Source organism: Microtus oregoni, unplaced genomic scaffold, assembly GCF_018167655.1.
Source record: "Microtus oregoni isolate MIOR12 unplaced genomic scaffold, Mior012 000006F_ref0000085, whole genome shotgun sequence".
In the NCBI taxonomy this organism is placed as follows: domain Eukaryota; kingdom Metazoa; phylum Chordata; class Mammalia; order Rodentia; family Cricetidae; genus Microtus; species Microtus oregoni.
The window spans coordinates 58623845-58636144 of NW_024543065.1; positions in this window are offsets into that span (position 1 = coordinate 58623845).

The following is a 12300-nucleotide window of genomic DNA, read 5'->3' on the forward strand; positions in this document are numbered from 1 at the left end:
CACACGTTCAACCAGAGACCTACCCACTGAGGCATTCCCTCACCCACCCACTCACCCACCCATCCAGGCATTCACCCTTGCACCTGTGAATCCTTCCACCCATCTATCATGCATTTGTACATCATTCATTCCTGTATCTAGCCATCCATCCATCATTCATCCGTGTACCTATGCTTCTGTGAATATCCATGCACTTATCCACCTGTGCTTGAAGGGACGGTTGTACATGTATCCGTCCCTGCATTCATTCATTCACACATTCATACATACTTACATGCATCCACTGACAAAACTCGGCATCTGCTTTCCTTGCTTGTAGATGAAATGAGTAGCACATGTATACATGGGTTCGGGGAGTCAGACCAACCAACACGTGTGCATGTGGGGAACCAGGGGACCTGGTGATGGGACAAGGGGAACTTTAGTCCTTGTCCAGGAATGGACTTGTCTGTTGGTGGAGTCAGTGCCTCATAGCAGCCAAGGTTGTGTCTTCTGGAGACTCGACTCTTCCCCTTGGGCTGTAGATATCAGTCCTTAGGCTGCCGTGTCGGAGGTGTCCCACATTCTCTTGGCTAACACTGTCTGACCTAGCCTTCTGTTGACCTTGGCCATCTACCCCATGCAAACAGTACAGAGGATGCTGTTTGCTCATGCAAGACCTCCCAATCACCTGCTCCATCATCTTCTATCTTCTCTACCGTCCCCCCCCACCACCACCGCCTTCACTTCCCGTTAAGATCCTGTCACTGAAGAACAACCTGCTGGCCCAGGTCATACATGTGTTTACAGGTTTCCCTTTGGTTAACTAAAAAGGATACAAAAGTGAGGAAACTATAAATGGATGATCATTACAGAAAAACGATACACAAGATCTGCCAATACAATACACACACACACACAAAAAAAAGGGCACTCAAAAGTATGGAGAAGGGGTAAGGTCTTTAAAAGACATTTATTGAGTGACGAGATTTTAAAGGGAAGAAAAGGGGGTCTTAAAAAGATGTCAATCAACCCAAACTCAGAAACTACGGAAGTAAAAATGACTTTATTTGGGGCCTTAGAAATCGTACTTAGGAGACACTGGTTCAGACGGTCTCAGCCAGACTTCCAAGGATGGAAGCAAAGCGGGAACTCATATGTGAGAACGAACAAGGAGATGTCTGACTTATGGGAGATAACGAGGTGTAGCTGGAAGTGATGGCAGGAGCCTGAAGTCTCAGAACATTTCTCCCCTTTTCTTCTTCTTTTTTTTTTATAGTTACAGTTTTCTTTTTTGTGTGTGTGTGTTTTAAGATTATTTATTCATTTATTTATTTATTTATTAAAGATTTCTGTCTCTTCCCCACCACGGCCTCCCATTTCCCTCCCCTCCCCCAATCAACTCCCCCTCCCTCGTCAGCCCAAAGAGCAATCAGGGTTCCCTGCCCTGTGGGAAGTCCAAGGACCACCCACCCACCTCCATCCAGGTCTAGTAAGGTGAGCATCCCAACTGCCTAGGCTCCCACAAAGCCAGTACGTGCAGTAGGATCAAAAACCCATTGCCATTGTTCTTGAGTTCTCAGTAGTCCTCATTGTCCACTATGTTCAGTGAGTCCGGTTTTATCCCAGGCTTTTTCAGACCCAGGCCAGCTGGCCTTGGTGAGTTCCCGATAGAACATCCCCATTGTCTCAGTGTGTGGGTGCACCCCTCGCGGTCCTGAGTTCCTTGCTCGTGCTTCTGCTCCTGATTTGGACCTTGAGATTTCTGTCCGGTGCTCCCATGTGGGTCTCTGTCTCTGTCTCCTTTCATCGCCTGATGAAGGTTAATATTCAGGAGGATGCCTATATGTTTTTCTTTGGGTTCTCCTTCTTATTTAGCTTCTTTAGGATAGCGAATTATAGGCTCAATGTCCTTTATTTATGGCTAGAAACCAAATATGAGTGAGTACACCCCAGCAGCACAGACATTAAGGGCCTCATTGAATAAATGGGACCTCCTGAGACTGAGAAGCTTCTGTAAAGCAAAGGACACTGTCACTAAGACAAAAAGGCAACCCACTGACTGGGAGAAGATCTTCACCAACCCCGCAACTGACAAAATATATAAAGAACTCAAGAAACTAGACCGTAAAAGGCTAATCAACCCAATTATAAAATGGGGCACTGAGCTGAACAGAGAATTCTCAACAGAAGAAGTTCAAATTCCCAAAAGACACTTAAGGTCATGCTCAACTTCCTTAGCGATCAGGGAAATGCAAATCAAGACAACTTTAAGATACCATCTTACACCTGTCAGAATGGCTAAAATAAAAAACACCAATGATAGCCTTTGCTAGAGAGGTTGTGGAGAAAGGGGTACACTCATCCATTGCTGGTGGGAATGCAAACTTGTGCAACCACTTTGGAAAGCAGTGTGGCGGTTTCTCAGGAAATTCGGGATCAACCTACCCCTGGACCCAGCAATACCACTCTTGGGAATATACCCAAGAGAGGCCTTATCATACAACAAAAGTATATGCTCTACTATGTTTATGCAGCATGTTTATAATAGCCAGAACCTGGAAACAACCTAGATGCCCTTCAATGGAAGAATGGATGAAGAAAGTATGGAATATATACATATTAGAGTACTATTCAGCAGTAAAAAACAAGGACTTCTTGAATTTTGCATGCCAATTGATGGAAATAGAAAACACTATCCTGAGTGAGGTAAGCCAGACCCAAAAAGATGTTCCTCCCCTTTTCATCTTCCCGAAAACTAAGAGTCATCGCACACAGGTTAAGAGTGTCACTGTGGTAAAGCGGTAGTTTATAGACTATGGTCCCAGAGTCCAAAGATTCCAAGTTTGATACCTACTGTGAGACCAAACCTGTTCCTGGACGCCAGGGAAGTCTGACTCTGGAGGTTCCAACACACCAAGTCAGGCTGCTGCCCCCGTAGAACTGCGTAAGGAAGAATGGTAGTGTAGGGAAGAGGCCATCCGTGTAGCTGTGGTGGGAAGGACTTGCAGGACCAAGCATCCCAGGCCATGTCTTCAACGAGCAAATGAGAGCTCCGTGGCTCTACCAAGAAGACTAGAAAGGGCCTAGGCAGCAGCGAGAGTTCAGAAGTCTTTGTCAAGCTGTTGTCTCTTGACTGTGACTTCATAATGGCCACAGGGAGCTTCCTTGCAAAGGGGAAAATTGCTACTGCCTTAGGGGAGCTCTGATCCACATTTACCCATCAGATCTTTTGTTCTTGGATTCCAGGGTGACTGCAAGAGATAGGGGACTCGGAGCAGGGGACCAGTCAGAAAGGCAAGAGGAAGCTAGTTCTTCTAGATAAAGGCATTGATTAGAGGGGTCTGGATGGTCTTCTGGTGGGGCAGGGCATGAGTTTTGCTGTTTTTGTGTGTGAAAGTCATACGGAGAGAAGATATGCAACTGGTGTGTGTGTGTGTGTGTGTGTGTGTGTGCGCGCGCGCGCAATTGCAAGAGGCATGTACATCAATGCGTGTTCACAGCTGCCCAGGGAGAGTGTCGTGCTTGCTCCCCACCTTCCTTTGAGACACAGCATCTTAATGAACTGGAGCCAGGCCAGCAGCCAGCCAGCCCTGATGAGCCTTCTAATTCTATCCTGCACAGTGCTGTGTTTATGGACACACATGCAGCTGGGATCTGAACTCGGGTCCCAGGTGTGTGTAGCATGTGCTGTTACCCACCTCTCCGGCCCCTGGAAGAGAACACTGTCAAAGCCTATGGGTGGTGGTCTGCTGAGAAGTGGTTCAGAGCTCTTGTCAACTTGACTCTCTTTCGAGCTGTGTGTGAAAGGGGAAACTCAATTGAGAAGGTGCCTCCATCAGACAGCCTGGGGGGCACTTTCTTCATTGATGATGGATGTGGGAGAGCCCAGTCCACTGTGGGTGGTGCCACCCATAGGCAGGTGGTCACAGATGTATGAGAAAGCCATGAGGAGCAAGCTAGTAAGGAACTTTTCTCCACAGCCTCTGCTTCAGCTCCCGCCTTTAGGTTCCTGCCTCCAGGTTCCTGCCATGCTTCCCCCATGATGGACTGTAACCTGTAACCCAAATAAACCCTTTCCTCCCCAAGTTACTTTTGGTCATGACATTTTTATCACAGCAACAGAAAGCAAACTAAGACACCTAGTTGTGATGTCTCTGTGGTCTCAGAAGCATGGTAGCTGCTCACCTTGCTTCTTTCTTCTTTTGAAGTAGAGGATCATCAGCTGGAGGAGAATGGTCCACTTATATATGGTTTTATGTGTATGAGTACTTTGCCTGTGTGTACGTATATGCACTACATGTATGCCTGGGCACATAGAGATCGGAATAGGGTGTCAGATTCCATGGAACTAGAGTTAGGGATGGTTGGGAGCTACCATGCGGATGCTGGGATCTCGTCCTCTACAGGAGCAGTCAGTGCTCTTAACCATAAAGGCAACTCTCCAGCCCAACCCCCTGTTGCAGTACAGGTGCTCGACCCAAGGCCGGATGCAGGCCAGGCAAGCATGACCAGCATCCCAGACCTAAACACAACTCAAATGTTTACCATAACTGTGCTCAGACTTGAGAAGGCTCTGACCCAAGACTTGAGGTAGCCAGGGTGACAGGTGCAGAAGAAAGCTCGCCTCCAGAATCCACCACACATCTGCAGCTCCATTCGGAGCACGTGCATTGAGCAAATACAGCCCCAGAGTCCCTGCTATACCAGGCTAGTAGCAACAGATCATCTGGGAACTTGGAAGAAATTTAATTTCTTGGGCCCCACCCAGCCCTATTAAATTTGAAACTCAGGGTGGGGCGCAGTAATCTGTTTTAACAAGTCCTCCTGATGAGTCTACACTCAGGTTTGAAACCAGCAAAGGAGGGTAAAGAGACAGACCCACCAGCAGTTCAGAATGGTAGTTGCCAACCAGGAGACTTCCCCACATGGCCTGCACCATATGTGTGTAGTGCTCATGGAGGCCAGAAGAGGGCAACGAATCCTCTAGACCTAGAGTTACAGATGGTTGTGAGCCACCTTATGGGTTCCAGGAACCAAACCCAGGGTTTCATCATCTCTCCAGTTCCTGGCCTGTTTTTTCTTTCTTTCTTTTTTTTTTTTTAATTTTTTTTTAAAATTTTTCTTCTGCTCTATTCTTCCTAACTCTAATGTTGGACTGTTAATCTGGTTCCTGAATAGTATCAAGCAATCCTAAATCCCAAACCTGCCCTTCCAAAGACATAGCTCTTTGTGTGTATATGTGTGAGTATGGTTTTTCAAGAACTTTCTCTGTGTAACCCTGTCTGCCCTGGAACTCACTCTGTAGGCCAGGCTGGCCTTCAACTCGCAGAGATCCTCCTGCCTCTGCCTCCTGCTAAAGGCCTGCACCACCACTGTCTTTCTCTTGAGATGTCATTCTTGACATAAACAGAGGAGACCATTTACATTACCTAGCCTAATCTCAGACAAGGTTCTAGTGGAGCTTGAGAAAAAGTAATAAGAATCTCAAACATCCTAGAGGTAGTAGTATCCCCAGTCACAATAAAAAAATAAATCAATATTGAAAAAAAGGAAGAAAGGAAATCCTAAGCACTTGTTGCTCAGTTCCCAGCACCCACATGGTGGCTCACAGCCACCTGTAATTCCACTTCCAAAGTACCCTAACCCCTCCTCTGGCTGCTGCAGATACTGCACTCCTGTCCTGCACAGACATATATACAGGCGAAACACTATACACATAAAATAAAAAAAAAAATCAAGCTTTAAAAGCAAAAGCCCCCAGTTCGCACCTCGACAGAAGCCAATTTTCTGGGGCCTGTTTGCTATAGGGCCTCTCCTCCTTCTGTCTTGTGAGCGCCGACCTGCAAATCTAAATACATTTCTCCCTAAAATGCCCTCACTGCGATCTGTACATTTTCTTCTTCAAATCACAGGACAAAACCTAAGAGGCCATGAACTCTGGAAGTTTTTGCGTGACCACGGCACCCTCCCTTTCGAGTTCAAGCCCACCTGCAGTCTCTGCAGAACTCAGAGGCACCCCCTCGTGTCCTCTGTGCCTTGGCTCACTGTCCCTGCAGGTCTCATGGAGAATAAATGAAGAAGCAAAGCAAAGGAGTGGCTGCTGAACGAGGAGAGTCATTAGGAGAGAGACGGAGAGAAATCCCAGCTGGGTTTCAGTCCTTACTAGGGGGCAGGCCAGGCCCCGATGTTCATGCATCTTGATGGGTGAGCATCTTCCCTCTGGTGAGAGCTCATTTCCAGCACGGGTCATGATCAAATTATCCTGCCATGGGAGTTTTCAAACAGCAGGCACCATGGCAGCATGTAATAGCTCTCCCTTTGCCTGCAAATGAGAATAATTCCCCCTAAGGCCCCCAGAACAAGCGGAATATTTGGGAGATTAGAAGCAAAGATCTCATTTCCTGGCAGATCCAAGACAGACACCAATGGAAATCAGGGTTGCTGGGCACAAAGGATGTAACTGTTCTAGTGGGCATGAGCGTGTTCTGAAGAGGGATGCCTGTGTCCCTCCCTTCAGCTCTCAAACTGGTGGAACGATGGTCTTCAAGAAGTTGCAATTCCCCCAAGAGCCTCATGTTAGAAGAAGGGAAAGGCCGGTGCCTGGTGCAGCGGAGCCGCAGGAGGAGCTGGAGAGAGTCTTACCGGGGTTATTATTAGCTTGTCAGCACACTTTGCCAGAGAGACTGGAGATGAGACAATGAGGGGTCAGCTCTGGGCAGGAACCACAGCTTGACCAGGCAGAATGGCTTAGGTTTATCTGAGCCTGACCCTCTACTTAAAACTTACCCTCACGCCACCCCAAAGATGAATTGGGTGGGAGGATCACACTGCATCCCTTTAGTTCTTCCTCTTCCCAGTATGGCCACATTGAATTAATCTTTTTCCATTTTTTCACTGCTGTTCCTCTGCTTAGTTGATCTGTCACCTGTGGCTGAGCCCAGCTTGTTAGGGCTGGCAAGGGCCTGGACTCCGGCACTGACAGCTCTCGTGACATAGAGGTGTTCCAGTTTCTTGTGCCTCAGGGTAGGAGAAGGAGAAGAAAAAACAAAAATGACAAACTGATGTCATAGAAGATTTACTGATGTACTTGCAGAAGAAATATTAAGTTACACTGAAGTAGAATTGAGCTGAAGGGGCTCTGTCTCAAATCCAAGTCCAGATAGGTCGTAAGAAGTCCAGACTTCTTAGAAACGGAAAGGTGGGGGACACAGGGCTGCAGTCCTAACAGAGCTGGAGTTTAGGTTCACTCGGGGATGCTGCTCTTGAGATTTGCTTGTCAGGCTGCTCATTAAGCCTCCTTTGAGGAAGAGTAAATCTGCCACACTAACAGCCACCTGAAGAGCAGTTCCGGTCTGTGTCAAAGAGAACAGTGGTAGGCTCTCTGCCTTGGGATCCTGCCATTTGCTCAGTTGTGACAAAACAAAAATCAAAACAAAACAAAACAACCCCCCCTGCACTTTCAGCTTCTGTGAAACCTGCTTAGTTGCGGCTGGAGAGATGGTTCAGTGTGTATGTGTGTGTCTGTGTGTGTATGTGTCTGTGCGTGTGTGTGTGTCTGTGTGTGTCCGTGTATGTGTGTGTCTGGGTGTCTGTGCATATGTATATATGTGTGTATGTGTCTCTGTGTGTGTCTGTGTGTGTGTCTGATAGTGTGTGTATGTGTGTGTCTGATAGTGTGTGTATGTGTGTGTCTGATAGTGTGTGTGTGTGTTGGTGCCAGGCCTCTTGACCCCCATTCTCTACCTTATCCTACTGCGCAGTAACCCTCAAGCCTGAAGTCCATGTTTAGGGCCCTGACAAGGGCTGTACGCTTCAATAGAGGGTAAGAGATCTGCTGTAGGAAGTCTTACAGCCAATGGTTACCCTCCCACTGGGGCGTGGCCTCTTATACTATATAAACTGAAGTAGAGCATGCATCTGCTCTCGTCTTCCGGCTGCAGAATTCTGTTTCTGATCTCCGATCAAGCAGAGGATTCTGATTTGTGAGTCTACCCCTAAATAAATAACAATCTATTTCTCAATTCTGAGCTAGTGTGAGATTTCTTTTATGCGTCCTTCTTCATTTGGCACACCAACGTGGTGGACTAAATCCATGTAAAACCAGAGAAAGCTTAAAAAATAATTCTAGACAAAAGAACAGAGTTAAGCATGGTTTGCCAGTGGAGTTTTCTTGGATGGGCTTTGTTTGCTAGAAGCAGGTAGAGGCGTGGCTCCTTGTCGAGAGGTTTTTTTCTGATTCAGCCTTAGCAGGAAGAAAGCTGTGCCGTGCCACCAGCGTGAACTCTGGCTATGGAGCATTTGAACGACAATATGGGCCAGGGTGTTTGTGTGCACACTCAGGTTCGGGAGGAAAGTACCTGAGACCACGTCTGTGGCTTGGTTCTCCCCACCTGGGCAGGCGGCGGGATCAGGTCTACTAGGTGTGCACAAGCAGGAGAGCATGGTGGATTTCTGTTGCCATACACAGAGATATTTCCAGGCCATGCAGTGTTCTGCATGGCAGATTTAGCTTTTACTCAGAAAAAAAGGGTTTATATGTTGCATGGTGCTACCCAGAGGTTAGGTGGTGAGGATGGCTCCCACCCGGTAGTCCTAGAGCTGAGGTGAACTACCTCCACCATATTTAAAGCCCGAGAGAGGTGGAGACAGTATATTATTGTGTTTTCTTTGAATTATTTTTGACTGTGAAGGAGCTAAGTACAGAGAGACATTTCATTGTATGGGCTGCTGAGCTAAACCAGCATGTATATTATAAAGGTATCATGACTTTCAAATTTGTGTCTAAGGATATGATGCTTTGGAAAAGTTCTTCTCTTGTTTTCACAGAAGATGAGAACCTGTGGATTGCTTCTAGACCAATATGGTTTCATGGAATAAGACCCCCTGAAAGGTCTCCTTGAACACCCTCAAAAAATTACTTTGCCCAACTGCTGACTGAGATGAACCTAGCACACAGGATACACCATGAAAGACCTAATTAACAGCACCCTCAATCAGCATGAAGCAGTATGGATAAATCTATGCCCATATTCCCAAATATTGTTTATAATTTTTTTTTTACATTTAAAGAGGGATATGCTATAGAGATTTGCATTAGTCTGGATCTTGCTTTATTGATATAAATTTAAGGTCAATCTTGTTATATGTATATTTCTGCTCTTGATTCAGGTGTTGTGATTATGTAGTTTGTTTAAAAATATAATGTATAATTAAGAAATATAGGTTAATAGATAATCATCTATAATAGTCAAGTTTGTAGTCATGTTAGTTAGATTTTCTAGATGTGCATAGATATATCATATGGATAGGCATTCTTCATATCTTTCAAAGACTACAGAATATGGCATTTAAGATGTTTTAATAACTTGGACTTTTCATGACAATGAGACGTATTTGCTCCTGGCAGCACCAGCTACTTCAAGAGGAAGATGGGATTTGAAGAGGCTCCTTATGGAGTTTGATAGCCATTTGGGCAAGAAACTACTCTTGCCTGGACTGCTTCACTGGATATGCAGTACCCACAGAGAGAGGACTGCTGAACTTGCCTAAAGGTGAGATGATCCTTCAGGGTTCCTGCTTCATGAAAGAGTTGTGAGACATTTTGAAGGATACAGAAGAAAGTGACTGAACTGTCTTTGAAATCTCCTACTTTGTGAAAAAGTTTGCTGGATACTTTGGGCCTGAAGGCTGAAGATGGATGCCCCAACAGTACAGAAGAACTTTGAGTGACTGTCCAGGCAGTGAGATGTCTCTGTCAATTCTAGAGTTTTGGAAGTTGTTTACAATGCACTTCCTGTTTACATAGGTAATATTATATCCTTCTGGAGTCTTTGATGGAGTTGAAGAATTTATGATTATAGCTATAGTTCTTCTTGGTTATGACAAAAGATAAAGTAGATATAAATATTGTAACTGTAATTCTTGCTTGATAACTGTTTAGTTCGGTCTGTTCTGTAGGTTCTGTGCTTCCTGGAATCTCAGAATTAGGTTTGGGTGAATTAGGGCAGAGCTTGTCTCTCAGGCCCTGAATCTTGAAAGGAGTGGGGTGCTTGTGTGAGCAGGAGCTCCTTGAGCAAATGACAGTTTTTCTTACCCAAAGTAAAGGAGACAGTTGTAAAATGAAGGCAACTCCAGGCTTTCGCCTCACTTCAGCTACCTCGTGGGCCCAATGTGAAGACAGGGCTTTTTAGCACAGCATCTTCTAGATACCTGTTTTAAAATGGTGATGGAGAGGGAAGAGTGGGCACATGGCTCAGGGAGAGAGCATGCATTCAGCACCTCCAGAACCTAAAATTAAAACCTGGGAATGGAAACCCTTGATAAACCCATTATAAACCCTTTATAAAAAAACCCATTTATAACCCCTGATATAAACTCCTTTATAACCCAGGGTTGTGGGCTGACATCCTGGGATCTCATGGTTCTGCCTAACACTGAGATGGAGATAGGGGATAAGGAGACTTATCTGCAGGATACTTGTCTGCAGGTTTGGGGAGAGCAGAGATGCACCTGCTAAGGCTGGCCAGACGTGTCTGGGGAAGAGAAAGGCAAGCTGTGTGGCTGGCATGGCACAGTGATGTGTAAGAAGATGTGACTGTTCGAACTGTGAAGACCCAATGCCAACCTGTGTGCCACCCAAAACAACATGGCTGACCATGATGAGGGATGAGAGCAAACTACCTTTTATTTCATTAAAATGCCACTTCTATATTATTAGCCTTGAGAAATCACCTGTTCCCACCATATAACATGACATCACACCTCTTGTAAAACCCATATGAGATTTTCTAAATTTGTAATTATGAGTGTGTGTGTGTGTGTGTGTGTGTGTGTGTGAGAGAGAGAGAGAGAGAGAGAGAGAGAGAGAGAGAGGAAGAAGGGAGAGAGAGGGAGAGAGAGGGAGGGAGAGAGAGAGGGAGGGAGGATGGGAGAGGGGGGGAGAGAGGGGTAGAGACACAGAGGTACATGCAATGCCACAAGAGACCAGTAGAGGGCATCAGATCTTCCGGAGCTACATTTCAGGCAGTTGTGAGCCTCCTGATGTGCACAATGGGATCTGAACTTGGGTCCTCTGCAAGAGCAGCAGATACTCCTAACTATCCATCTTTCCAGGTGAGACTTCTCACATAAAGACAGAAAATGGGAGTAAGCTCTCCTGGGGAAAACTGGAACACACTTGTGCAATTCCCGGCCTTTTCTCCAGTTGGTCATAAAATATCTTCTGTCATTAAACCTCGTCTAAAGCTGTTTGCTACCCAGGATGCTGTGGCCTCTCCCATGGAGCCTGGACTCACCCGTGAGCATGAGCTTTCAAAGTCCCGAGCTTGATCTTCTCTCTGAATTCTTTCTTTGTCTGATGGTGATAAGAACCTGGAAAGCCTGGGCAGCAGTTCACTCTCGGAGAACTCCCCAAGCCTCTGCCCACTGGAAACACCATCAAGTGTTTTCTTTGAAGGCCGAGTCTAAATTGAATTAGACTTCAGAGATCTAACCACCACTTTGTGGGGGAGGGGTGCAGGGGAACACAATGGAAGAATTCACGGAAGCCAGGGGATGACCAGCATCCCTGCAAGGCATCCAGAGCACTGCTAACCCTGCTTCCCCATCAGAAACCCTGTGGGAAGAAGAGCAAAGGGAAAGCAAGGGTCACCACCAGAACTGCGTCCAAGGGCGCCTGCTGCAAACCACAGCATGCACATTGTCTTCGTGCTGAGCTGAACACATCCACTGCAGAAGAAAAAACAGTTTAGGAGATGCTAAAGAAAAGGTATAGGCCCAGCACACTTTTATTAAGAAAATATAAACTGGACCCTATTTCAATTTAGAGGTGTGTGTGTGTTGTGTACTCGGGCCCACAAATGCTTAGGGCCTGTCTCAAAGTCTAAAGATTTGCAGCTTAGAGACTTCAGCAGCTTTAAGTCTATGTGGGGATGTTGCTCAGAGGTAGAGCCCCTGCCTAGAATCCCCCAGTGAGGGACTGGGGTGTGGCTTAGTGGTAGAGCCCCTGCCTGGAATCCCCCAGTGAGGGGCTGGAGTGTGGCTCAGTGGCAGAGCCCCTGCCTAGAATCCCGCAGTGAGGGGCTGGGGTGTGGCTCAGTGGCAGAGCCCCTGCCCAGGTTGAATGTCTAACCACACGCGCGCGCACGTGCGCACACACACACACACACACACACACTACCACCACCACCACCACCACCACCATACACACAGAAATGCTTAGCTTTTTTTTTAAATAAAAAAGTAATTGTAGTTTTACAATTGAATCTTCACCTCGAGGTTTATAATGATAAGTTTATAGATTTAGTGAAAAATTGGAAT